The sequence below is a fragment of the Pseudophryne corroboree genome, chromosome 11 (genome assembly GCF_028390025.1).
Source record: "Pseudophryne corroboree isolate aPseCor3 chromosome 11, aPseCor3.hap2, whole genome shotgun sequence".
Classification (NCBI taxonomy): Eukaryota; Metazoa; Chordata; class Amphibia; order Anura; family Myobatrachidae; genus Pseudophryne; species Pseudophryne corroboree.
Window position 1 is genome coordinate 213,700,736 of NC_086454.1, and position 26,012 is coordinate 213,726,747.

At 37.0% G+C, this 26,012-nt stretch overlaps 2 non-coding genes across 2 annotated transcripts; both read right to left on the minus strand.

Annotated features, from left to right (window-relative positions):
* Positions 1-2,241: 2,241 nt before the first annotated feature.
* TRNAN-AUU (transfer RNA asparagine (anticodon AUU)) lies at positions 2,242-2,315 on the minus strand. Its single transcript has one exon. It is a non-coding gene; the product is annotated as a tRNA-Asn (tRNA).
* Positions 2,316-4,575: 2,260 nt separating this feature from the next.
* Positions 4,576-4,649, minus strand: TRNAN-AUU (transfer RNA asparagine (anticodon AUU)). The gene has a single exon. It is a non-coding gene; the product is annotated as a tRNA-Asn (tRNA).
* Positions 4,650-26,012: the final 21,363 nt, after the last annotated feature.

Genomic DNA, 26,012 nt, shown 5'->3' on the forward strand with positions numbered 1-26,012 from the left:
CAAATGCTAATAAGCATTCATCTAAAACGTTTCCTAGAAAAACTTAAAAAAGTCAATAATCTGGAGAGTTTTTGTAAGATGTTTCTTCTATCAACCAACGAAGAAACACATTGGTACTTTCCCATGATGAGTGAGTGCTTCAGGATCTCTTGCACTTACATGTGCAGCAGAGTACAGCAATGGAAGCATGCTGGGCCCATAACCCAGAGGTAGGCAGATTGAAACTATCCTCTGCTATATGCATTTTTTTGTTTGTTAATTAAAGTAATCCAAAACTGGGATTGATATTTTGGCTCTTTTATTTTTACTTAAAGTACAATAACTTTTACCATTTTAATTTGTTTTAATAGTATATTGACAGTATTGTTTTCTTTCAAAAATCCACTTCATTTTCTTTACCCTATTATTAAAATGGTAATTGACAAAAACAAACTACATTGTCACCAGAAGAGCAAAACAAAATGTACAAGTGATATATTAAAATCATCTTTCCAGCTTGAATTTCAATGATGCATTGGGGCAACGATTTTGTGAGAAACATCTTCACCCTTAAATAAAGATTTTCTTAATTCCTTACCTGTGTGCTAATTAGATATCACCTTGTTTTCACATTTAACAGACTTCCACATGAGAAAGCAGCAAGGATGCAGTGGCGTTAATGTTTCCTGGTGTCAACCTGTATTATTTCAGTAGACATTGAAATGAGGATGCATCTTGCTGCCTTTCCAATGAAGCAAGTTTAATTTAGTAATAGGCGAAAAACCATCCTTACAAAGGTGTTAATCAGAGACTTGGCTTTGTGGACACTTTTCAGAGAACAAATTTGTTAGCATAAAAATAAAGCCAGAAAATAAAGAGCTGTTTAATCACGCAATTGGATTTTTCTGCCAGCATATTTTTTTTCTCTGCAACCCACTGCTAAATTGTGCTTCCTAGCTGTTTTTATAAAATCACTGAATCAAATCTAACTCTGATTACATCAGAGAAGGCCAGGTACCCTACACCATAACAGGGGGTTTGAAATTTTGACTTGTCTACTTAAAGATCACCAAAATCTGATAACAAGGTCAATTAGGTCCCTGGGTGGGATTGAACCACCAACCTTTTGGTTAATAGCCGTACATACTAACTGATTGCGCCACAGAGACACTTTGCAAAAGTCCATACTGACAAAGGCTAATAAGCATTCATCTAAAACGTTTCCTAGAAAAACTTTAAAAAGTCAATAATCTGGAGAGTTTTTGTAAGATGTTTCTTCCATCAACCAACGAAGAAACACATTGGTACTTTCCCATGATGAGTGAGTGCTTCAGGATCTCTTGAACTTACATGTGCAGCAGAGTACTGCAATGGAAGCATGCTGGGCTCATAACCGAGAGGTAGGCAGATTGAAACTATCCTCTGCTATATGCATTTTTTTTTTTGTTAAAGTAATCCAAAACTGGGATTGATATTTTGTCTCTTTTATTTTTACTTAAAGTACAATAACGTTTACCATTTTAATTTGTTTTAATAGTATATTGACAGTATTGTTTTCTTTCAAAAATCCACTTCATTTTCTTTACCCTATTATTAAAATGGTAATTGACAAAAACAAACTACATTGTCACCAGAAGAGCAATACAAAATGTACAAGTGATATATTAAAATCATCTTTCCAGCTTGAATTTCAATGTTGCATTGGGTCAACAATTTTGTGAGAAACATCTTCACCCTTAAATAAAGATTTTCTTAATTCCTTACCTGTGTGCTAATTATATATCACCTTGTTTTCACATTAAACAGACTTCCACATGAGAAAGCAGCAAGGATGCAGTGGCGTTAATGTTTCCTGGTGTCAACTTGTATTATTTCAGTAGACATTGAAATGAGGATGCATCTTGCTGCCTTTCCAATGAAGCAAGTTTAATTTAGTAATAGGTGAAAAACCATCCTTACAAAGGTGTTAATCAGAGACTTGGCTTTGTGGACACTTTTCAGAGAACAAATTTGTTAGCATAAAAATAAAGCCAGAAAATGAAGAGCTGTTTAATCACTCGATTGGATTTTTCTGCCAGCATATTTTTTTTCTCTGCAACCCACTGCTAAATTGTGCTTCCTAGCTGTTTTTTATAAAATCACTGAATCAAATCTAACTCTGATTACATCAGAGAAGGCCATGTACCCTACACCATAAGAGGAGGTTTGAAATTTTGACTTGTCTCCTTAAATATCACCAAAATCTGATCACAAGGTTAATTACATCCCTGGGTGGGATTGAACCACCAACCTTTTGGTTAATAGCCAAACACACTAACCGATTGCGCCACAGAGACACTTTGCAAAAGTCCATACTGACAAAGGCTAATAAGCATTCATCTAAAACGTTTCCTAGAAAAACTTTAAAAAGTCAATAATCTGGAGAGTTTTTGTAAGATGTTTCTTCCATCAACCAACGAAGAAACACATTGGTACTTTCCCATGATGAGTGAGTGCTTCAGGATCTCTTGCACTTACATGTGCAGCAGAGTACTGCAATGGAAGCATGCTGGGCCCATAACCCAGAGGTAGGCAGATTGAAACTATCCTCTGCTATATGCATTTTTTTTGTTAATTAAAGTAATCCAAAACTGGGATTGATATTGTGTCTCTTTTATTTTTACTTAAAGTACAATAACTTTTACCATTTTAATTTGTTTTAATAGTATATTGACTGTATTGTTTTCTTTCAAAAATCCACTTCATTTTCTTTACCCTATTATTAAAATGGTAATTGACAAAAACAAACTACATTGTCACCAGAAGAGCAAAACAAAATGTACAAGTGATATATTAAAATCATCTTTCCAGCTTGAATTTCAATGATGCATTGGGGCAACGATTTTGTGAGAAACATCTTCACCCTTAAATAAAGATTTTCTTAATTCCTTACCTGTGTGCTAATTAGATATCACCTTGTTTTCACATTTAACAGACTTCCACATGAGAAAGCAGCAAGGATGCAGTGGCGTTAATGTTTCCTGGTGTCAACCTGTATTATTTCAGTAGACATTGAAATGAGGATGCATCTTGCTGCCTTTCCAATGAAGCAAGTTTAATTTAGTAATAGGCGAAAAACCATCCTTACAAAGGTGTTAATCAGAGACTTGGCTTTGTGGACACTTTTCAGAGAACAAATTTGTTAGCATAAAAATAAAGACAGAAAATAAAGAGCTGTTTAATCACGCAATTGGATTTTTCTGCCAGCATATTTTTTTTCTCTGCAACCCACTGCTAAATTGTGCTTCCTAGCTGTTTTTATAAAATCACTGAATCAAATCTAACTCTGATTACATCAGAGAAGGCCAGGTACCCTACACCATAACAGGGGGTTTGAAATTTTGACTTGTCTACTTAAAGATCACCAAAATCTGATAACAAGGTCAATTAGGTCCCTGGGTGGGATTGAACCACCAACCTTTTGGTTAATAGCCGTACATACTAACTGATTGCGCCACAGAGACACTTTGCAAAAGTCCATACTGACAAAGGCTAATAAGCATTCATCTAAAACGTTTCCTAGAAAAACTTTAAAAAGTCAATAATCTGGAGAGTTTTTGTAAGATGTTTCTTCCATCAACCAACGAAGAAACACATTGGTACTTTCCCATGATGAGTGAGTGCTTCAGGATCTCTTGAACTTACATGTGCAGCAGAGTACTGCAATGGAAGCATGCTGGGCTCATAACCGAGAGGTAGGCAGATTGAAACTATCCTCTGCTATATGCATTTTTTTTTTTGTTAAAGTAATCCAAAACTGGGATTGATATTTTGTCTCTTTTATTTTTACTTAAAGTACAATAACGTTTACCATTTTAATTTGTTTTAATAGTATATTGACAGTATTGTTTTCTTTCAAAAATCCACTTCATTTTCTTTACCCTATTATTAAAATGGTAATTGACAAAAACAAACTACATTGTCACCAGAAGAGCAATACAAAATGTACAAGTGATATATTAAAATCATCTTTCCAGCTTGAATTTCAATGTTGCATTGGGTCAACAATTTTGTGAGAAACATCTTCACCCTTAAATAAAGATTTTCTTAATTCCTTACCTGTGTGCTAATTATATATCACCTTGTTTTCACATTAAACAGACTTCCACATGAGAAAGCAGCAAGGATGCAGTGGCGTTAATGTTTCCTGGTGTCAACTTGTATTATTTCAGTAGACATTGAAATGAGGATGCATCTTGCTGCCTTTCCAATGAAGCAAGTTTAATTTAGTAATAGGTGAAAAACCATCCTTACAAAGGTGTTAATCAGAGACTTGGCTTTGTGGACACTTTTCAGAGAACAAATTTGTTAGCATAAAAATAAAGCCAGAAAATGAAGAGCTGTTTAATCACTCGATTGGATTTTTCTGCCAGCATATTTTTTTTCTCTGCAACCCACTGCTAAATTGTGCTTCCTAGCTGTTTTTTATAAAATCACTGAATCAAATCTAACTCTGATTACATCAGAGAAGGCCATGTACCCTACACCATAAGAGGAGGTTTGAAATTTTGACTTGTCTCCTTAAATATCACCAAAATCTGATCACAAGGTTAATTACATCCCTGGGTGGGATTGAACCACCAACCTTTTGGTTAATAGCCAAACACACTAACCGATTGCGCCACAGAGACACTTTGCAAAAGTCCATACTGACAAAGGCTAATAAGCATTCATCTAAAACGTTTCCTAGAAAAACTTTAAAAAGTCAATAATCTGGAGAGTTTTTGTAAGATGTTTCTTCCATCAACCAACGAAGAAACACATTGGTACTTTCCCATGATGAGTGAGTGCTTCAGGATCTCTTGCACTTACATGTGCAGCAGAGTACTGCAATGGAAGCATGCTGGGCCCATAACCCAGAGGTAGGCAGATTGAAACTATCCTCTGCTATATGCATTTTTTTTGTTAATTAAAGTAATCCAAAACTGGGATTGATATTGTGTCTCTTTTATTTTTACTTAAAGTACAATAACTTTTACCATTTTAATTTGTTTTAATAGTATATTGACTGTATTGTTTTCTTTCAAAAATCCACTTCATTTTCTTTACCCTATTATTAAAATGGTAATTGACAAAAACAAACTACATTGTCACCAGAAGAGCAATACAAAATGTACAAGTGATATATTAAAATCATCTTTCCAGCTTGAATTTCAATGATGCATTGGGTCAACAATTTTGTGAGAAACATCTTCACCCTTAAATAAAGATTTTCTTAATTCCTTACCTGTGTGCTAATTAGATATCACCTTGTTTTCACATTAAACAGACTTCCACATGAGAAAGCAGCAAGGATGCAGTGGCGTTAATGTTTCCAGGTGTCAACCTGTATTATTTCAGTAGACATTGAAATGAGGATACATCTTGCTGCCTTTCCAATGAAGCAAGTTTAATTTAGTAATAGGTGAAAAACCATCCCTACAAAGGTGTTAATCAGAGACTTGGCTTTGTGGACACTTTTCAGAGAACAAATTTGTTAGCATAAAAATAAAGCCAGAAAATGAAGAGCTGTTTAATCACGCAATTTGATTTTTTTGCCAGCATATTTCTTTTTCTCTGCAACCCACTGCTAAATTGTGCTTCCTAGATGTTTTTATAAAATCACTGAATCAAATCTAACTCTGATTACATCAGAGAAGGCCAGGTACCCTACACCATAACAGGGGGTATGAAATTTGACTTGTCTACTTAAAGATCACCAAAATCTGATAACAAGGTCAATTACGTCCCTGGGTGGGATTGAACCACCAACCTTTTGGTTAATAGCCGTACACGCTAACTGATTGCGCCACAGAGACACTTTGCAAAAGTACATACTGACAAATGCTAATAAGCATTCATCTAAAACGTTTCCTTGAAAAACTTAAAAAAATCAATAATCTGGAGAGTTTTTGTAAGATGTTTCTTCTATCAACCAACGAAGAAACACATTGGTACTTTCCCATGATGAGTGAGTGCTTCAGGATCTCTTGCACTTACATGTGCAGAAGAGTACAGCAATGGAAGCATGCTGGGCCCATAACCCAGAGGTAGGCAGATTGAAACTATCCTCTGCTATATGCATTTTTTTGTTTGTTAATTAAAGTAATCCAAAACTGGGATTGATATTTTGGCTCTTTTATTTTTACTTAAAGTACAATAACTTTTACCATTTTAATTTGTTTTAATAGTATATTGACAGTATTGTTTTCTTTCAAAAATCCACTTAATTTTCTTTACCCTATTATTAAAATGGTAATTGACAAAAACAAACTACATTGTCACCAGAAGAGCAATACAAAATGTACAAGTGATATATTAAAATCATCTTTCCAGCTTGAATTTCAATGATGCATTGGGGCAACGATTTTGTGAGAAACATCTTCACCCTTAAATAAAGATTTTCTTAATTCCTTACCTGTGTGCTAATTAGATATCACCTTGTTTTCACATTAAACAGACTTCCACATGAGAAAGCAGCAAGGATGCAGTGGCGCTAATGTTTCCTGGTGTCAACCTGTATTATTTCAGTAGACATTGAAATGAGGATGCATCTTGCTGCCTTTCCAATGAAGCAAGTTTAATTTAGTAATAGGTGAAAAACCATCCTTACAAAGGTGTTAATCAGAGACTTGGCTTTGTGGACACTTTTCAGAGAACAAATTTGTTAGCATAAAAATAAAGCCAGAAAATAAAGAGCTGTTTAATCACTCAATTGGATTTTTCTGCCAGCATATTTTTTTTTTCTGCAACCCACTGCTAAATTGTGCTTCCTAGCTGTTTTTATAAAATCACTGAATCAAATCTAACTCTGATTACATCAGAGAAGGCCAGGTACCCTACACCATAACAGGGGGTTTGAAATTTTGACTTGTCTACTTAAAGATCACCAAAATCTGATAACAAGGTCAATTAGGTCCCTGGGTGGGATTGAACCACCAACCTTTTGGTTAATAGCCATACATACTAACTGATTGCGCCACAGAGACACTTTGCAAAAGTCCATACTGACAAAGGCTAATAAGCATTCATCTAAAACGTTTCCTAGAAAAACTTTAAAAAGTCAATAATCTGGAGAGTTTTTGTAAGATGTTTCTTCCATTAACCAATGAAGAAACACATTGGTACTTTCCCATGATGAGTGAGTGCTTCAGGATCTCTTGAACTTACATGTGCAGCAGAGTACTGCAATGGAAGCATACTGGGCCCATAACCCCGAGGTAGGCAGATTGAAACTATCCTCTGCTATATGCATTTTTTTTTGTTAATTAAAGTAATCCAAAACTGGGATTGATATTTTGTCTCTTTTATTTTTACTTAAAGTACAATAACTTTTACCATTTTAATTTGTTTTAGTAGTATATTGACAGTATTGTTTTCTTTCAAAAATCCACTTCATTTTCTTTACCCTATTATTAAAATGGTAATTGACAAAAACAAACTACATTGTCACCAGAAGAGCAATACAAAATGTACAAGTGATATATTAAAATCATATTTCCAGCTTGAATTTCAATGATGCATTGGGGCAACGATTTTGTGAGAAACATCTTCACCCTTAAATAAAGATTTTCTTAATTCCTTACCTGTGTGCTAATTAGATATCACCTTGTTTTCATATTAAACAGACTTCCACATGAGAAAGCAGCAAGGATGCAGTGGCGTTAATGTTTCCTGGTGTCAACTTGTATTATTTCAGTAGACATTGAAATGAGGATGCATCTTGCTGCCTTTCCAATGAAGCAAGTTTAATTTAGTAATAGGTGAAAAACCATCCTTACAAAGGTGTTAATCAGAGACTTGGCTTTGTGGACACTTTTCAGAGAACAAATTTGTTAGCATAAAAATAAAGCCAGAAAATGAAGAGCTGTTTAATCACTCAATTGGATTTTTCTGCCAGCATATTTTTTTTCTCTGCAACCCACTGCTAAATTGTGCTTCCTAGCTGTTTTTATAAAATCACTGAATCAAATCTAACTCTGATTACATCAGAGAAGGCCAGGTACCCTACACCATAACAGGGGGTTTGAAATTTTGACTTGTCTACTTAAAGATCACCAAAATCTGATAACAAGGTCAATTAGGTCCCTGGGTGGGATTGAACCACCAACCTTTTGGTTAATAGCCGTACATACTAACTGATTGCGCCACAGAGACACTTTGCAAAAGTCCATACTGACAAAGGCTAATAAGCATTCATCTAAAACGTTTCCTAGAAAAACTTTAAAAAGTCAATAATCTGGAGAGTTTTTGTAAGATGTTTCTTCCATCAACCAATGAAGAAACACATTGGTACTTTCCCATGATGAGTGAGTGCTTCAGGATCTCTTGAACTTACATGTGCAGCAGAGTACTGCAATGGAAGCATGCTGGGCCCATAACCCAGAGGTAGGCAGATTGAAACTATCCTCTGCTATATGCATTTTTTTTTGTTAATTAAAGTAATCCAAAACTGGGATTGATATTTTGTCTCTTTTATTTTTACTTAAAGTACAATAACTTTTACCATTTTAATTTGTTTTAATAGTATATTGACAGTATTGTTTTCTTTCAAAAATCCACTTCATTTTCTTTACCCTATTATTAAAATGGTAATTGACAAAAACTAACTACATTGTCACCAGAAGAGCAATACAAAATGTACAAGTGATATATTAAAATCATCTTTCCAGCTTGAATTTCAATGATGCATTGGGTCAACAATTTTGTGAGAAACATCTTCACCCTTAAATAAAGATTTTCTTAATTCCTTACCTGTGTGCTAATTATATATCACCTTGTTTTCACATTAAACAGACTTCCACATGAGAAAGCAGCAAGGATGCAGTGGCGTTAATGTTTCCTGGTGTCAACTTGTATCATTTCAGTAGACATTGAAATGAGGATGCATCTTGCTGCCTTTCCAATGAAGCAAGTTTAATTTAGTAATAGGTGAAAAACCATCCTTACAAAGGTGTTAATCAGAGACTTGGCTTTGTGGACACTTTTCAGAGAACAAATTTGTTAGCATAAAAATAAAGCCAGAAAATGAAGAGCTGTTTAATCACTCAATTGGATTTTTCTGCCAGCATATTTTTTTTCTCTGCAACCCACTGCTAAATTGTGCTTCCTAGCTGTTTTTATAAAATCACTGAATCAAATCTAACTCTGATTACATCAGAGAAGGCCAGGTACCCTACACCATAACAGGGGGTTTGAAATTTTGACTTGTCTACTTAAAGATCACCAAAATCTGATAACAAGGTCAATTAGGTCCCTGGGTGGGATTGAACCACCAACCTTTTGGTTAATAGCCGTACATACTAACTGATTGCGCCACAGAGACACTTTGCAAAAGTCCATACTGACAAAGGCTAATAAGCATTCATCTAAAACGTTTCCTAGAAAAACTTTAAAAAGTCAATAATCTGGAGATTTTTTGTAAGATGTTTCTTCCATCAACCAATGAAGAAACACATTGGTACTTTCCCATGATGAGTGAGTGCTTCAGGATCTCTTGAACTTACATGTGCAGCAGAGTACTGCAATGGAAGCATGCTGGGCCCATAACCCAGAGGTAGGCAGATTGAAACTATCCTCTGCTATATGCATTTTTTTTTTGTTAATTAAAGTAATCCAAAACTGGGATTGATATTTTGTCTCTTTTATTTTTACTTAAAGTACAATAACTTTTACCATTTTAATTTGTTTTAATAGTATATTGACAGTATTGTTTTCTTTCAAAAATCCACTTCATTTTCTTTACCCTATTATTAAAATGGTAATTGACAAAAACAAACTACATTGTCACCAGAAGAGCAATACAAAATGTACAAGTGATATATTAAAATCATCTTTCCAGCTTGAATTTCAATGATGCATTGGGTCAACAATTTTGTGAGAAACATCTTCACCCTTAAATAAAGATTTTCTTAATTCCTTACCTGTGTGCTAATTATATATCACCTTGTTTTCACATTAAACAGACTTCCACATGAAAAAGCAGCAAGGATGCAGTGGCGTTAATGTTTCCTGGTGTCAACTTGTATTATTTCAGTAGACATTGAAATGAGGATGCATCTTGCTGCCTTTCCAATGAAGCAAGTTTAATTTAGTAATAGGTGAAAAACCATCCTTACAAAGGTGTTAATCAGAGACTTGGCTTTGTGGACACTTTTCAGAGAACAAATTTGTTAGCATAAAAATAAAGCCAGAAAATGAAGAGCTGTTTAATCACGCAATTTGATTTTTTTGCCAGCATATTTCTTTTTCTCTGCAACCCACTGCTAAATTGTGCTTCCTAGATGTTTTTATAAAATCACTGAATCAAATCTAACTCTGATTACATCAGAGAAGGCCAGGTACCCTACACCATAACAGGGGGTTTGAAATTTTGACTTGTCTACTTAAAGATCACCAAAATCTGATAACAAGGTCAATTAGGTCCCTGGGTGGGATTGAACCACCAACCTTTTGGTTAATAGCCGTACATACTAACTGATTGCGCCACAGAGACACTTTGCAAAAGTCCATACTGACAAAGGCTAATAAGCATTCATCTAAAACGTTTCCTAGAAAAAATTTAAAAAGTCAATAATCTGGAGAGTTTTTGTAAGATGTTTCTTCCATCAACCAATGAAGAAACACATTGGTACTTTCCCATGATGAGTGAGTGCTTCAGGATCTCTTGAACTTACATGTGCAGCAGAGTACTGCAATGGAAGCATGCTGGGCCCATAACCCAGAGGTAGGCAGATTGAAACTATCCTCTGCTATATGCATTTTTTTTTTGTTAATTAAAGTAATCCAAAACTGGGATTGATATTTTGTCTCTTTTATTTTTACTTAAAGTACAATAACTTTTACCATTTTAATTTGTTTTAATAGTATATTGACAGTATTGTTTTCTTTCAAAAATCCACTTCATTTTCTTTACCCTATTATTAAAATGGTAATTGACAAAAACTAACTACATTGTCACCAGAAGAGCAATACAAAATGTACAAGTGATATATTAAAATCATCTTTCCAGCTTGAATTTCAATGATGCATTGGGTCAACAATTTTGTGAGAAACATCTTCACCCTTAAATAAAGATTTTCTTAATTCCTTACCTGTGTGCTAATTATATATCACCTTGTTTTCACATTAAACAGACTTCCACATGAGAAAGCAGCAAGGATGCAGTGGCGTTAATGTTTCCTGGTGTCAACTTGTATCATTTCAGTAGACATTGAAATGAGGATGCATCTTGCTGCCTTTCCAATGAAGCAAGTTTAATTTAGTAATAGGTGAAAAACCATCCTTACAAAGGTGTTAATCAGAGACTTGGCTTTGTGGACACTTTTCAGAGAACAAATTTGTTAGCATAAAAATAAAGCCAGAAAATGAAGAGCTGTTTAATCACTCAATTGGATTTTTCTGCCAGCATATTTTTTTTCTCTGCAACCCACTGCTAAATTGTGCTTCCTAGCTGTTTTTATAAAATCACTGAATCAAATCTAACTCTGATTACATCAGAGAAGGCCAGGTACCCTACACCATAACAGGGGGTTTGAAATTTTGACTTGTCTACTTAAAGATCACCAAAATCTGATAACAAGGTCAATTAGGTCCCTGGGTGGGATTGAACCACCAACCTTTTGGTTAATAGCCGTACATACTAACTGATTGCGCCACAGAGACACTTTGCAAAAGTCCATACTGACAAAGGCTAATAAGCATTCATCTAAAACGTTTCCTAGAAAAACTTTAAAAAGTCAATAATCTGGAGAGTTTTTGTAAGATGTTTCTTCCATCAACCAATGAAGAAACACATTGGTACTTTCCCATGATGAGTGAGTGCTTCAGGATCTCTTGAACTTACATGTGCAGCAGAGTACTGCAATGGAAGCATGCTGGGCCCATAACCCAGAGGTAGGCAGATTGAAACTATCCTCTGCTATATGCATTTTTTTTTTGTTAATTAAAGTAATCCAAAACTGGGATTGATATTTTGTCTCTTTTATTTTTACTTAAAGTACAATAACTTTTACCATTTTAATTTGTTTTAATAGTATATTGACAGTATTGTTTTCTTTCAAAAATCCACTTCATTTTCTTTACCCTATTATTAAAATGGTAATTGACAAAAACAAACTACATTGTCACCAGAAGAGCAATACAAAATGTACAAGTGATATATTAAAATCATCTTTCCAGCTTGAATTTCAATGATGCATTGGGTCAACAATTTTGTGAGAAACATCTTCACCCTTAAATAAAGATTTTCTTAATTCCTTACCTGTGTGCTAATTATATATCACCTTGTTTTCACATTAAACAGACTTCCACATGAAAAAGCAGCAAGGATGCAGTGGCGTTAATGTTTCCTGGTGTCAACTTGTATTATTTCAGTAGACATTGAAATGAGGATGCATCTTGCTGCCTTTCCAATGAAGCAAGTTTAATTTAGTAATAGGTGAAAAACCATCCTTACAAAGGTGTTAATCAGAGACTTGGCTTTGTGGACACTTTTCAGAGAACAAATTTGTTAGCATAAAAATAAAGCCAGAAAATGAAGAGCTGTTTAATCACGCAATTTGATTTTTTTGCCAGCATATTTCTTTTTCTCTGCAACCCACTGCTAAATTGTGCTTCCTAGATGTTTTTATAAAATCACTGAATCAAATCTAACTCTGATTACATCAGAGAAGGCCAGGTACCCTACACCATAACAGGGGGTATGAAATTTGACTTGTCTACTTAAAGATCACCAAAATCTGATAACAAGGTCAATTAGGTCCCTGGGTGGGATTGAACCACCAACCTTTTGGTTAATAGCCGTACATACTAACTGATTGCACCACAGAGACACTTTGCAAAAGTTCATACTGACAAAGGCTAATAAGCGTTCATCTAAAACGTTTCCTAGAAAAACTTAAAAAAGTCAATAATCTTGAGAGTTTTTGTAAAATGTTTCTTCTATCATCCAACGAAGAAACACATTGGTACTTTCCCATGATGAGTGAGTGCTTCAGGATCTCTTGCACTTACATGTGCAGCAGAGTACAGCAATGGAAGCATGCTGGGCCCATAACCCAGAGGTAGGCAGATTGAAACTATCCTCTGCTATATGCATTTTTTTGTTTGTTAATTAAAGTAATCCAAAACTGGGATTGATATTTTGGCTCTTTTATTTTTACTTAAAGTACAATAACTTTTACCATTTTAATTTGTTTTAATAGTATATTGACAGTATTGTTTTCTTTCAAAAATCCACTTCATTTTCTTTACCCTATTATTAAAATGGTAATTGACAAAAACAAACTACATTGTCACCAGAAGAGCAATACAAAATGTACAAGTGATATATTAAAATCATCTTTCCAGCTTGAATTTCAATGATGCATTGGGGCAACGATTTTGTGAGAAACATCTTCACCCTTAAATAAAGATTTTCTTAATTCCTTACCTGTGTGCTAATTAGATATCACCTTGTTTTCACATTAAACAGACTTCCACATGAGAAAGCAGCAAGGATGCAGTGGCGTTAATGTTTCCTGGTGTCAACCTGTATTATTTCAGTAGACATTGAAATGAGGATGCATCTTGCTGCCTTTCCAATGAAGCAAGTTTAATTTAGTAATAGGTGAAAAACCATCCTTACAAAGGTGTTAATCAGAGACTTGGCTTTGTGGACACTTTTCAGAGAACAAATTTGTTAGCATAAAAATAAAGCCAGAAAATAAAGAGCTGTTTAATCACTCAATTGGATTTTTCTGCCAGCATATTTTTTTTCTCTGCAACCCACTGCTAAATTGTGCTTCCTAGCTGTTTTTATAAAATCACTGAATCAAATCTAACTCTGATTACATCAGAGAAGGCCAGGTACCCTACACCATAACAGGGGGTTTGAAATTTTAACTTGTCTACTTAAAGATCACCAAAATCTGATAACAAGGTCAATTAGGTCTCTGGGTGGGATTGAACCACCAACCTTTTGGTTAATAGCCATACATACTAACTGATTGCGCCACAGAGACACTTTGCAAAAGTCCATACTGACAAAGGATAATAAGCATTCATCTAAAACGTTTCCTAGAAAAACTTTAAAAAGTCAATAATCTGTAGAGTTTTTGTAAGATGTTTCTTCCATCAACCAACGAAGAAACACATTGGTACTTTCCCATGATGAGTGAGTGCTTCAGGATCTCTTGAACTTACATGTGCAGCAGAGTACTGCAATGGAAGCATGCTGGGCCCATAACCCAGAGGTAGGCAGATTGAAACTATCCTCTGCTATATGCATTTTTTTTTTGTTAATTAAAGTAATCCAAAACTGGGATTGATATTTTGTCTCTTTTATTTTTACTTAAAGTACAATAACTTTTACCATTTTAATTTGTTTTAATAGTATATTGACAGTATTGTTTTCTTTCAAAAATCCACTTCATTTTCTGTACCCTATTATTAAAATGGTAATTGACAAAAACAAACTACATTGTCACCAGAAGAGCAATACAAAATGTACAAGTGATATATTAAAATCATCTTTCCAGCTTGAATTTCAATGATGCATTGGGTCAACAATTTTGTGAGAAACATCTTCACCCTTAAATAAAGATTTTCTTAATTCCTTACCTGTGTGCTAATTAGATATCACCTTGTTTTCACATTAAACAGACTTCCACATGAGAAAGCAGCAAGGATGCAGTGGCGTTAATGTTTCCTGGTGTCAACTTGTATTATTTCAGTAGACATTGAAATGAGGATGCATCTTGCTGCCTTTCCAATGAAGCAAGTTTAATTTAGTAATAGGTGAAAAACCATCCTTACAAAGGTGTTAATCAGAGACTTGGCTTTGTGGACACTTTTCAGAGAACAAATTTGTTAGCATAAAAAAAAAGCCAGAAAATGAAGAGCTGTTTAATCACTCGATTGGATTTTTCTGCCAGCATATTTTTTTTCTCTGCAACCCACTGCTAAATTGTGCTTCCTAGCTGTTTTTTATAAAATCACTGAATCAAATCTAACTCTGATTACATCAGAGAAGGCCAGGTACCCTACACAATAAGAGGGGGTTTGAAATTTTGACTTGTCTACTTAAATATCACCAAAATCTGATCACAAGGTCAATTACGTCCCTGGGTGGGATTGAACCACCAACCTTTTGGTTAATAGCCGAACACACTAACCGATTGCGCCACAGAGACACTTTGCAAAAAGTACATACTGACAAAGGCTAATAAGCATACATCTAGAACGTTTCCTAGAAAAACATTAAAAAATCAATAATCTGGAGAGTTTTTGTAAGATGTTTCTTCCATCAACCAATGAATAAACACATTGGTACTTTCCCATGATGAGTGAGTGCTTCAGGATCTCTTGAACTTACATGTGCAGCAGAGTACTGCAATGGAAGCATGCTGGGCCCATAACCCAGAGGTAGGCAGATTGAAACTATCCTCTGCTATATGCATTTTTTTTTTGTTAATTAAAGTAATCCAAAACTGGGATTGATATTTTGTCTCTTTTATTTTTACTTAAAGTACAATAACTTTTACCATTTTAATTTGTTTTAATAGTATATTGACAGTATTGTTTTCTTTCAAAAATCCACTTCATTTTCTGTACCCTATTATTAAAATGGTAATTGACAAAAACAAACTACATTGTCACCAGAAGAGCAATACAAAATGTACAAGTGATATATTAAAATCATCTTTCCAGCTTGAATTTCAATGATGCATTGGGTCAACAATTTTGTGAGAAACATCTTCACCCTTAAATAAAGATTTTCTTAATTCCTTACCTGTGTGCTAATTAGATATCACCTTGTTTTCACATTAAACAGACTTCCACATGAGAAAGCAGCAAGGATGCAGTGGCGTTAATGTTTCCTGGTGTCAACTTGTATTATTTCAGTAGACATTGAAATGAGGATGCATCTTGCTGCCTTTCCAATGAAGCAAGTTTAATTTAGTAATAGGTGAAAAACCATCCTTACAAAGGTGTTAATCAGAGACTTGGCTTTGTGGACACTTTTCAGAGAACAAATTTGTTAGCATAAAAAAAAAGCCAGAAAATGAAGAGCTGTTTAATCACTCGATTGGATTTTTCTGCCAGCATATTTTTTTTCTCTGCAACCCACTGCTAAATTGTGCTTCCTAGCTGTTTTTTATAAAATCACTGAATCAAATCTAACTCTGATTACATCAGAGAAGGCCAGGTACCCTACACAATAAGAGGGGGTTTGAAATTTTGACTTGTCTACTTAAATATCACCAAAATCTGATCACAAGGTCAATTACGTCCCTGGGTGGGATTGAACCACCAACCTTTTGGTTAATAGCCGAACACACTAACCGATTGCGCCACAGAGACACTTTGCAAAAAGTACATACTGACAAAGGCTAATAAGCATACATCTAGAACGTTTCCTAGAAAAACATTAAAAAATCAATAATCTGGAGAGTTTTTGTAAGATGTTTCTTCCATCAACCAATGAATAAACACATTGGTACTTTCCCATGATGAGTGAGTGCTTCAGGATCTCTTGCACTTACATGTGCAGCAGAGTACTGCAATGGAAGCATGCTGGACCCATAACCCAGAGGTAGGCAGATTGAAACTATCCTTTGCTATATGCATTTTTTTTTGTTAATTTAAGTAATCAAAACTGGGATTGATATTTTTGCTCTTTTATTTTTACTTAAAGTACAATAACTTTTACCATTTTAATTTGTTTTAATAGTATATTGACAGTATAGTTTTCTTTCAAAAATCCACTTAATTTTCTTTACCCTATTATTAAAATGGTAATTGACAAAAAAAACTACATTGTCACCAGAAGTGCAATACAAAATGTACAAGTGATATATTAAAATCATCTTTCCAGCTTGAATTTCAATGATGCATTGGGGCAACAATTTTGTGAGAAACATCTTCACCCTTAAATAAAGATTTTCGTAATTTCTTACCTGTGTGCTAATTAGATATCACCTTGTTTTCACATTAAACAGACTTCCACATGAGAAAGCAGCAAGGATGCAGTGGCGTTAATGTTTCCTGGTGTCAACCTGTATTATTTCAGTAGACATTGAAATGAGGATGCATCTTGCTGCCTTTCCAATGAAGCAAGTTTAATTTAGTAATAGGTGAAAAACCATCCCTACAAAGGTGTTAATCAGAGACTTGGCTTTGTGGACACTTTTCAGAGAACAAATTTGTTAGCATAAAAATAAAGCCAGAAAATGAAGAGCTGTTTAATCACGCAATTTGATTTTTTTGCCAGCATATTTCTTTTTCTCTGCAACCCACTGCTAAATTGTGCTTCCTAGATGTTTTTATAAAATCACTGAATCAAATCTAACTCTGATTACATCAGAGAAGGCCAGGTACCCTACACCATAACAGGGGGTATGAAATTTGACTTGTCTACTTAAAGATCACCAAAATCTGATAACAAGGTCAATTAGGTCCCTGGGTGGGATTGAACCACCAACCTTTTGGTTAATAGCCATACATACTAACTGATTGCGCCACAGAGACACTTTGCAAAAGTTCATACTGACAAAGGCTAATAAGCATTCATCTAAAACGTTTCCTAGAAAAACTTTAAAAAGTCAATAATCTGGAGAGTTTTTGTAAGATGTTTCTTCCATCAACCAACGAAGAAACACATTGGTACTTTCCCATGATGAGTGAGTGCTTCAGGATCTCTTGCACTTACATGTGCAGCAGAGTACTGCAATGGAAGCATGCTGGGCCCATAACCCAGAGGTAGGCAGATTGAAACTATCCTCTGCTATATGCATTTTTTTTTGTTAATTAAAGTAATCCAAAACTGGGATTGATATTTTGGCTCTTTTATTTTTACTTAAAGTACAATAACTTTTACCATTTTAATTTGTTTTAATAGTATATTGACAGTATTGTTTTCTTTAAAAAATCCACTTCATTTTCTTTACCCTATTATTAAAATGGTAATTGACAAAAACAAACTACATTGTCACCAGAAGAGCAATACAAAATGTACAAGTGATATATTAAAATCATCTTTCCAGCTTGAATTTCAATGATGCATTGGGGCAACGATTTTGTGAGAAACATCTTCACCCTTAAATAAAGATTTTCTTAATTCCTTACCTGTGTGCTAATTAGATATCACCTTGTTTTCACATTAAACAGACTTCCACATGAGAAAGCAGCAAGGATGCAGTGGCGTTAATGTTTCCTGGTGTCAACCTGTATTATTTCAGTAGACATTGAAATGAGGATGCATCTTGCTGCCTTTCCAATGAAGCAAGTTTAATTTAGTAATAGGTGAAAAACCATCCTTACAAAGGTGTTAATCAGAGACTTGGCTTTGTGGACACTTTTCAGAGAACAAATTTGTTAGCATAAAAATAAAGCCAGAAAATGAAGAGCTGTTTAATCACTCAATTGGATTTTTCTGCCAGCATATTTTTTTTCTCTGCAACCCACTGCTAAATTGTGCTTCCTAGCTGTTTTTATAAAATCACTGAATCAAATCTAACTCTGATTACATCAGAGAAGGCCAGGTACCCTACACCATAACAGGGGGTTTGAAATTTTGACTTGTCTACTTAAAGATCACCAAAATCTGATAACAAGGTCAATTAGGTCCCTGGGTGGGATTGAACCACCAACCTTTTGGTTAATAGCCATACATACTAACTGATTGCGCCACAGAGACACTTTGCAAAAGTTCATACTGACAAAGGCTAATAAGCATTCATCTAAAACGTTTCCTAGAAAAACTTTAAAAAGTCAATAATCTGGAGAGTTTTTGTAAGATGTTTCTTCCATCAACCAACGAAGAAACACATTGGTACTTTCCCATGATGAGTGAGTGCTTCAGGATCTCTTGCACTTACATGTGCAGCAGAGTACTGCAATGGAAGCATGCTGGGCCCATAACCCAGAGGTAGGCAGATTGAAACTATCCTCTGCTATATGCATTTTTTTTTGTTAATTAAAGTAATCCAAAACTGGGATTGATATTTTGGCTCTTTTATTTTTACTTAAAGTACAATAACTTTTACCATTTTAATTTGTTTTAATAGTATATTGACAGTATTGTTTTCTTTCAAAAATCCACTTCATTTTCTTTACCCTATTATTAAAATGGTAATTGACAAAAACAAACGACATTGTCACCAGAAGAGCAATACAAAATGTACAAGTGATATATTAAAATCATCTTTCCAGCTTGAATTTCAATGATGCATTGGGGCAACGATTTTGTGAGAAACATCTTCACCCTTAAATAAAGATTTTCTTAATTCCTTACCTGTGTGCTAATTAGATATCACCTTGTTTTCACATTAAACAGACTTCCACATGAGAAAGCAGCAAGGATGCAGTGGCGTTAATGTTTCCTGGTGTCAACCTGTATTATTTCAGTAGACATTGAAATGAGGATGCATCTTGCTGCCTTTCCAATGAAGCAAGTTTAATTTAGTAATAGGTGAAAAACCATCCTTACAAAGGTGTTAATCAGAGACTTGGCTTTGTGGACACTTTTCAGAGAACAACTTTGTTAGCATAAAAATAAAGCCAGAAAATGAAGAGCTGTTTAATCACTCAATTGGATTTTTCTGCCAGCATATTTTTTTTCTCTGCAACCCACTGCTAAATTGTGCTTCCTAGCTGTTTTTATAAAATCACTGAATCAAATCTAACTCTGATTACATCAGAGAAGGCCAGGTACCCTACACCATAACAGGGGGTTTGAAATTTTGACTTGTCTACTTAAAGATCACCAAAATCTGATAACAAGGTCAATTAGGTCCCTGGGTGGGATTGAACCACCAACCTTATGGTTAATAGCCATTCATACTAACTGATTGCGCCACAGAGACACTTTGCAAAAGTCCATACTGACAAAGGCTAATAAGCATTCATCTAAAACGTTTCCTAGAAAAACTTTAAAAAGTCAATAATCTGGAGAGTTTTTGTAAGATGTTTCTTCCATCAACCAACGAAGAAACACATTGGTACTTTCCCATGATGAGTGAGTGCTTCAGGATCTCTTGCACTTACATGTGCAGCAGAGTACTGCAATGGAAGCATGCTGGGCCCATAACCCAGAGGTAGGCAGATTGAAACTATCCTCTGCTATATGCATTTTTTTTTGTTAATTAAAGTAATCCAAAACTGGGATTGATATTTTGTCTCTTTTATTTTTACTTAAAGTACAATAACTTTTACCATTTTAATTTGTTTTAATAGTATATTGACAGTATTGTTTTCTTTCAAAAATCCACTTCATTTTCTTTACCCTATTATTAAAATGGTAATTGACAAAAACAAACTACATTGTCACCAGAAGAGCAATACAAAATGTACAAGTGATATATTAAAATCATCTTTCCAGCTTGAATTTCAATGATGCATTGGGTCAACAATTTTGTGAGAAACATCTTCACCCTTAAATAAAGATTTTCTTAATTCCTTACCTGTGTGCTAATTAGATATCACCTTGTTTTCACATTAAACAGACTTCCACATGAGAAAGCAGCAAGGATGCAGTGGCGTTAATGTTTCCTGGTGTCAACCTGTATTATTTCAGTAGACATTGAAATGAGGATACATCTTGCTGCCTTTCCAATGAAGCAAGTTTAATTTAGTAATAGGTGAAAAACCATCCCTACAAAGGTGTTAATCAGAGACTTGGCTTTGTGGACACTTTTCAGAGAACAAATTTGTTAGCATAAAAATAAAGCCAGAAAATGAAGAGCTGTTTAATCACGCAATTTGATTTTTTTGCCAGCATATTTCTTTTTCTCTGCAACCCACTGCTAAATTGTGCTTCCTAGATGTTTTTATAAAATCACTGAATCAAATCTAACTCTGATTACATCAGAGAAGGCCAGGTACCCTACACCATAACAGGGGGTATGAAATTTGACTTGTCTACTTAAAGATCACCAAAATCTGATAACAAGGTCAATTACGTCCCTGGGTGGGATTGAACCACCAACCTTTTGGTTAATAGCCGTACACACTAACTGATTGCGCCACAGAGACACTTTGCAAAACAACATACTGACAAATGCTAATAAGCATTCATCTAAAACGTTTCCTAGAAAAACTTAAAAAAGTCAATAATCTGGAGAGTTTTTGTAAGATGTTTCTTCTATCAACCAACGAAGAAACACATTGGTACTTTCCCATGATGAGTGAGTGCTTCAGGATCTCTTGCACTTACATGTGCAGCAGAGTACAGCAATGGAAGCATGCTGGGCCCATAACCCAGAGGTAGGCAGATTGAAACTATCCTCTGCTATATGCATTTTTTTTTGTTAATTAAAGTAATCCAAAACTGGGATTGATATTTTGGCTCTTTTATTTTTACTTAAAGTACAATAACTTTTACCATTTTAATTTGTTTTAATAGTATATTGACAGTATTGTTTTCTTTCCAGTGGGTTGCAGAGAAAAACAAATATGCTGGCAAAAAAATCAAATTGCGTGATTAAACAGCTCTTCATTTTCTGGCTTTATTTTTATGCTTATAGGAGAAAACCCCCCAGAGCTGTGCTCCTTAACTGTTCCTGGTGGCTAGTGGAGCGGCTGCCCAGTAATCAGTGTCCACGCCAGTGCGCACACGGCCCGCCCCCTACAGCCATGCTGGATCACGGTATAGTGTGGGCACAGAAGCCCCTTACCTCCCTTTCATCAGCGGCCTCGTGATCCCGGAGGGCGGTGTGTGTGTGACTGACCTTAGGAAGAAACCGGAGCCTCCGCTGCAGTGACCCAGCAACCAGGGCACGAGAGTATACTGCGCCGCTGGGAGTGATGGAGCTGCAGTAAAGATGTCTATTAGACCTAGCCTGCTGCAGCCCTTGTACATTCTTATAAAAAAAGTTCTTCTTTTCTTGTCAAAATTAATAGCTAAGTATAGGCTGCCTGAGGCAGCCCCCTGTTAAGTGTCCTGCTACTGAAGGCACCAACTACAAACTGAGCTCCCTGTTCATGGAAGCGAGGTTATAGAGCAGGGGGCGCTGAGCATCTTGGGAACAGTCAAAAGCTTTGAGCCTGTTGGTGCCTCAGATCAAGATCCTACTCTACACCCCAATGTGAATCCTTGTGGAGTCCAGTGTACCCCACAGAAGAAATGAATGTGTCACACCCATTGGCAGCAACATTAGAATAGCTGCTGATGGGCACAATTGAGAAAGGAAGGGGGGAAAACATTTGAATCCAGCACATATATGTAATTTGAATATGTAATTTGTACCTTCCTACTTTAAAATGTAATGGATGAACCTCACCCTGTGAGAACTATCTTCATGAACAAGAGATCTCATATGCAAGATAAGTATGTGTTGGCAGAGGCGCTCACTGGGCAGAGATGCTGATCGCATCTCTGGCATGTGCCGGTGCACTGCGGCACCAGCACACACACACACACTTCAGACCTGATCTCCTGTTGTGTGAATATGCACAGCAGAGATCAGGTCTGAATTAGGCCCTATATACAGCTGTCAGTAAGGCAGGGATCTGCTGCTGCCAGTGAGGCAGGGATGTGCTGCTGTCAGTGAAGCAGTGATCTGCTGCTGCCAGTGAGGCAGGGATCTGCTGCTGCCAGTGAGGCAGGGATGTGCTGCTATAAGTGAGGCAGGTATGTGCTGCTGTCAATGAGGCAGGGATGTGCTGCTGTCAGTGAAGCAGGGATGTGCTGCTGTCAGCGAGGCAGTGATCTGCTGCCCACTATCTCCCTATCACCCCTGCCTGAGTCACACACTTTCCCTGTCACCCCTGCCCCAGTTACCCACTATCTCCCAGTCACCGCTGCATCAGTTAACCACTATACCTGCGACCCCTGCCTCAGTCACCCACTATACCAGTCACCCCTGCTTTAGTCACCCACTATCTCTGTCACCCCTGCCTCAGTCAACCACTATCTCCATATCACCCCTACCTCAGTCACCCACTATCCCTGTCACCTCTGCCTCAGTCACCCACTGTCACCCTATCACCCCTGCCTCAGTCACCCACTATCCCTGTCACCCCTGCCTCAGTCTCCTACTGTCCCTGTCACCCCTGCCACAGTCATCCACTATATCCCTATCACCCCTGCCTTAGTCACTGACTATCTCCCAGTCACCCCGGCCTCAGTCACCCACTATCTCCCAGTCATACATGCTTCAGTCACCCACTATCTCCCAGTCATCCCTGCCTCAGTCACCTACTGACACCAGTGCAGACATTTCTGCTGCGGCCTCTCCACTCTCCAGCGTGAACGTACTGACGACTGAGGAAATCCGCTTCCCAGTTGAGGACTCCGGGAATGAACACTGCCGATATTGCTGGCAGATGACGTTCTACCCAACTGAGGATTTTTGATACTTCCAGCTTTGCCATGCAATTTCGAGTGCCGCCTTGATGATTTGTGTACACTACCGTGGTGTCGTTGTCCGATTGTACTTGAACAGGCCTGTTCTGTACTAGAGGCAGGGCCAGTGTCAATGAATTGAACACTGCCCGCAATTCCAGAATGTTTATCGGGAGGAGAGATTCCTCCCTGGTCCACCGATGGTGAAGGGTCGTCATCACGGCCATGACCTTGGTGAATTTCCGAGGTGCCGTGGCCAAACCAGAAGGCAGGACCTGAAATCCAAAAACTAACCAGGCACAACACTGCTTAGCTTCCAACATCAGATGAGATTGGACATATCCAGTGTGATGCGGCTGTAGATGATTTTTGCTGTTTCTAACTTCTACTTCTAACTACTGGTACATCAATGAATAAGTTTCAAAATATAATGCATCAAGAGAACGGTGTTGGTAGTATAAAACTACCTACAGCACCTGGTATTCCCAGGTGGTCTCACATCCAAGAACAAACCAGGCCTAAAATCAGGTGATATTGGGCACATACAGTGTGGTGTGGCTGTAGATGAGCTTGTGGTTTCTGTTAGAGTTCTTCTACTTCTAACTACTCGTACATAAATGAGTAAGCAGCCGATTTATTAAACCTGGTGAAATGATAATTTGCATGGTGATAAAGTACCAGCCAATCAGCTCCTAATTGCCATGTCACAGGCTGGGTTTGAAAAATGACAGTTAGGAGCTGACTGGCTGGTACTTTATCACCTTGCACTTTATCAGTTCACCAGGCTTAATAGATCTGCCCCAATGTTTCAAAATGGAATGCATCAAGAGAACGGTGTTAGTATTGTAAAAATACACACAGCTCCTGGTATTTCCTTTTGGTCTCCCATCCAAGTACTAAAACCAGGACCAACACTGCTCAGCTTCCATGATCAGGAGAGATTGGGCAAATCCAGTGTGCTGTGGCTGTAGATGAGCTGGTGGTTTCTGTTACAGCTCTTCTACTTCTAACTTCTGGTACATAAAAGAATACATGTAAAAATTAAATGTACCAAGAAAATGGTGTTGGTAGTTTAAAAACACCTAAAGAATCTGATACTACCAAGCAGTCTCCCATCCATGTATTAACAAAGTCCAATACTGCTTTGCTTCAAAAATCAAATGAGATTGGGCATATCCAGTGTGGTGTGGCTTTAGATAAGCTTTGTGGTTTCTGTTAGAGCTCTTCTGCTTCTAACTACTGGTACATTAATGAATATGTATAAGGTTGTAGTTTATCCAATATGCCTTTACTACCTTACCTTTCAACCCCCCCTCCCTCCCCTCTTCTCCTTATAGCTTACTTAGTTCTCTCCTCCTCGTGTGTGCGTTATTTGTTTTCTCATACGTCCTAGAGGATGCTGGGGTCACATTAAGAACCATGGGGTATAGACGGGATCCGCAGGAGACATGGGCACTTTAAGACTTTCAAAGGGTGTGAACTGTCTCCTCCCTCTATGCCCCTCCTCCAGACTCCAGTTTTAGTATTGTGCGCAGTGATACTGGATGCACTACAGGGGAGCTCTACTGAGTTTCTCTGAAAAGACTTGTTAGTTTTTTTTATTTTCAGGGAGGCTGCTGGCAACAGTCTCCCTGCTTCGTGGGACTTAGGGGAGAGAAGTATGACCAACTTCTAGTGAGTTCAATGGCTCTGCTTCAGGCTGACAGGACACCATTAGCTCCTGAGGGTGCTGATCGCTGGGTACGCCTAGATGCACACTCCCGCAGCCTGCCGTCACCCCCTTACAGAGCCAGAAGACATGTGAGTAGCAGAAGAACAGAAGACTTCTTCTTCAGTGACGGCATTCTGAGGTACCGAGCAGCGAGCGGAACGCTGCGCGCCATGCTCCCACACAAACACAGGCACTGCAGGGTGCAGGGCACGGGGGGGGGGGGGCACCCTGGGCAGCATAAATTCCTCACAAAAGGCTGGAAAAAGTGGACATTAGTGCCTGGGCACTGTCCTTACCCCGCTAGCGTAATTAATTATTTCTGAGCGGGACAGATATGCGCCATTACAGCGGCGGGGCTTCTTCCTCACCTCACCAGAACATCTTTAGAGCATTACAAGTCTATCACTATAGAGTTTATTATTTCCCAGACTGTGTACTTTTGGCGCTGGATTGTGAGCTGAAAAATCCTCTGTGTCCCTCTGACAGATTTACTGACGGTCTGTCCCCCATAAGCCGGTGTGTCTGTGGGTACTTGGTATATGTGTGTCAACATGTCGGTGGCTGAATGTTTTTCCCAAGAGGAAACTATATTAGGAATGCAGACATATGATGGTGGCCCTGTTGGCACCACCAATAACTGACTGGGTAAATGTTTCAGTAATATCAGAGTAAGGTTGGATAAATCTGTGTCCCAGACACAGACGTAGAGAATAGATGTGATATTCATGGCTATGTTTCTTTTCCCTCAGGCCCCGCTGGGTCGCAAAAATGTTATTTTGCCCAGTTACTACACACTGATACTGACACGGATACTGATACTTATGTCGACCATAATGTTTCCTGATTAGATCCAATATTGGCAAGGAGCATTCAGTACATGATTGTGGATATTAAGGACATATTAAAATCACTGAAGACCCTGCTGTTCCTGACAAAGGGGTCTATATGTATGTATATATAGATATATAATGAAAGCTG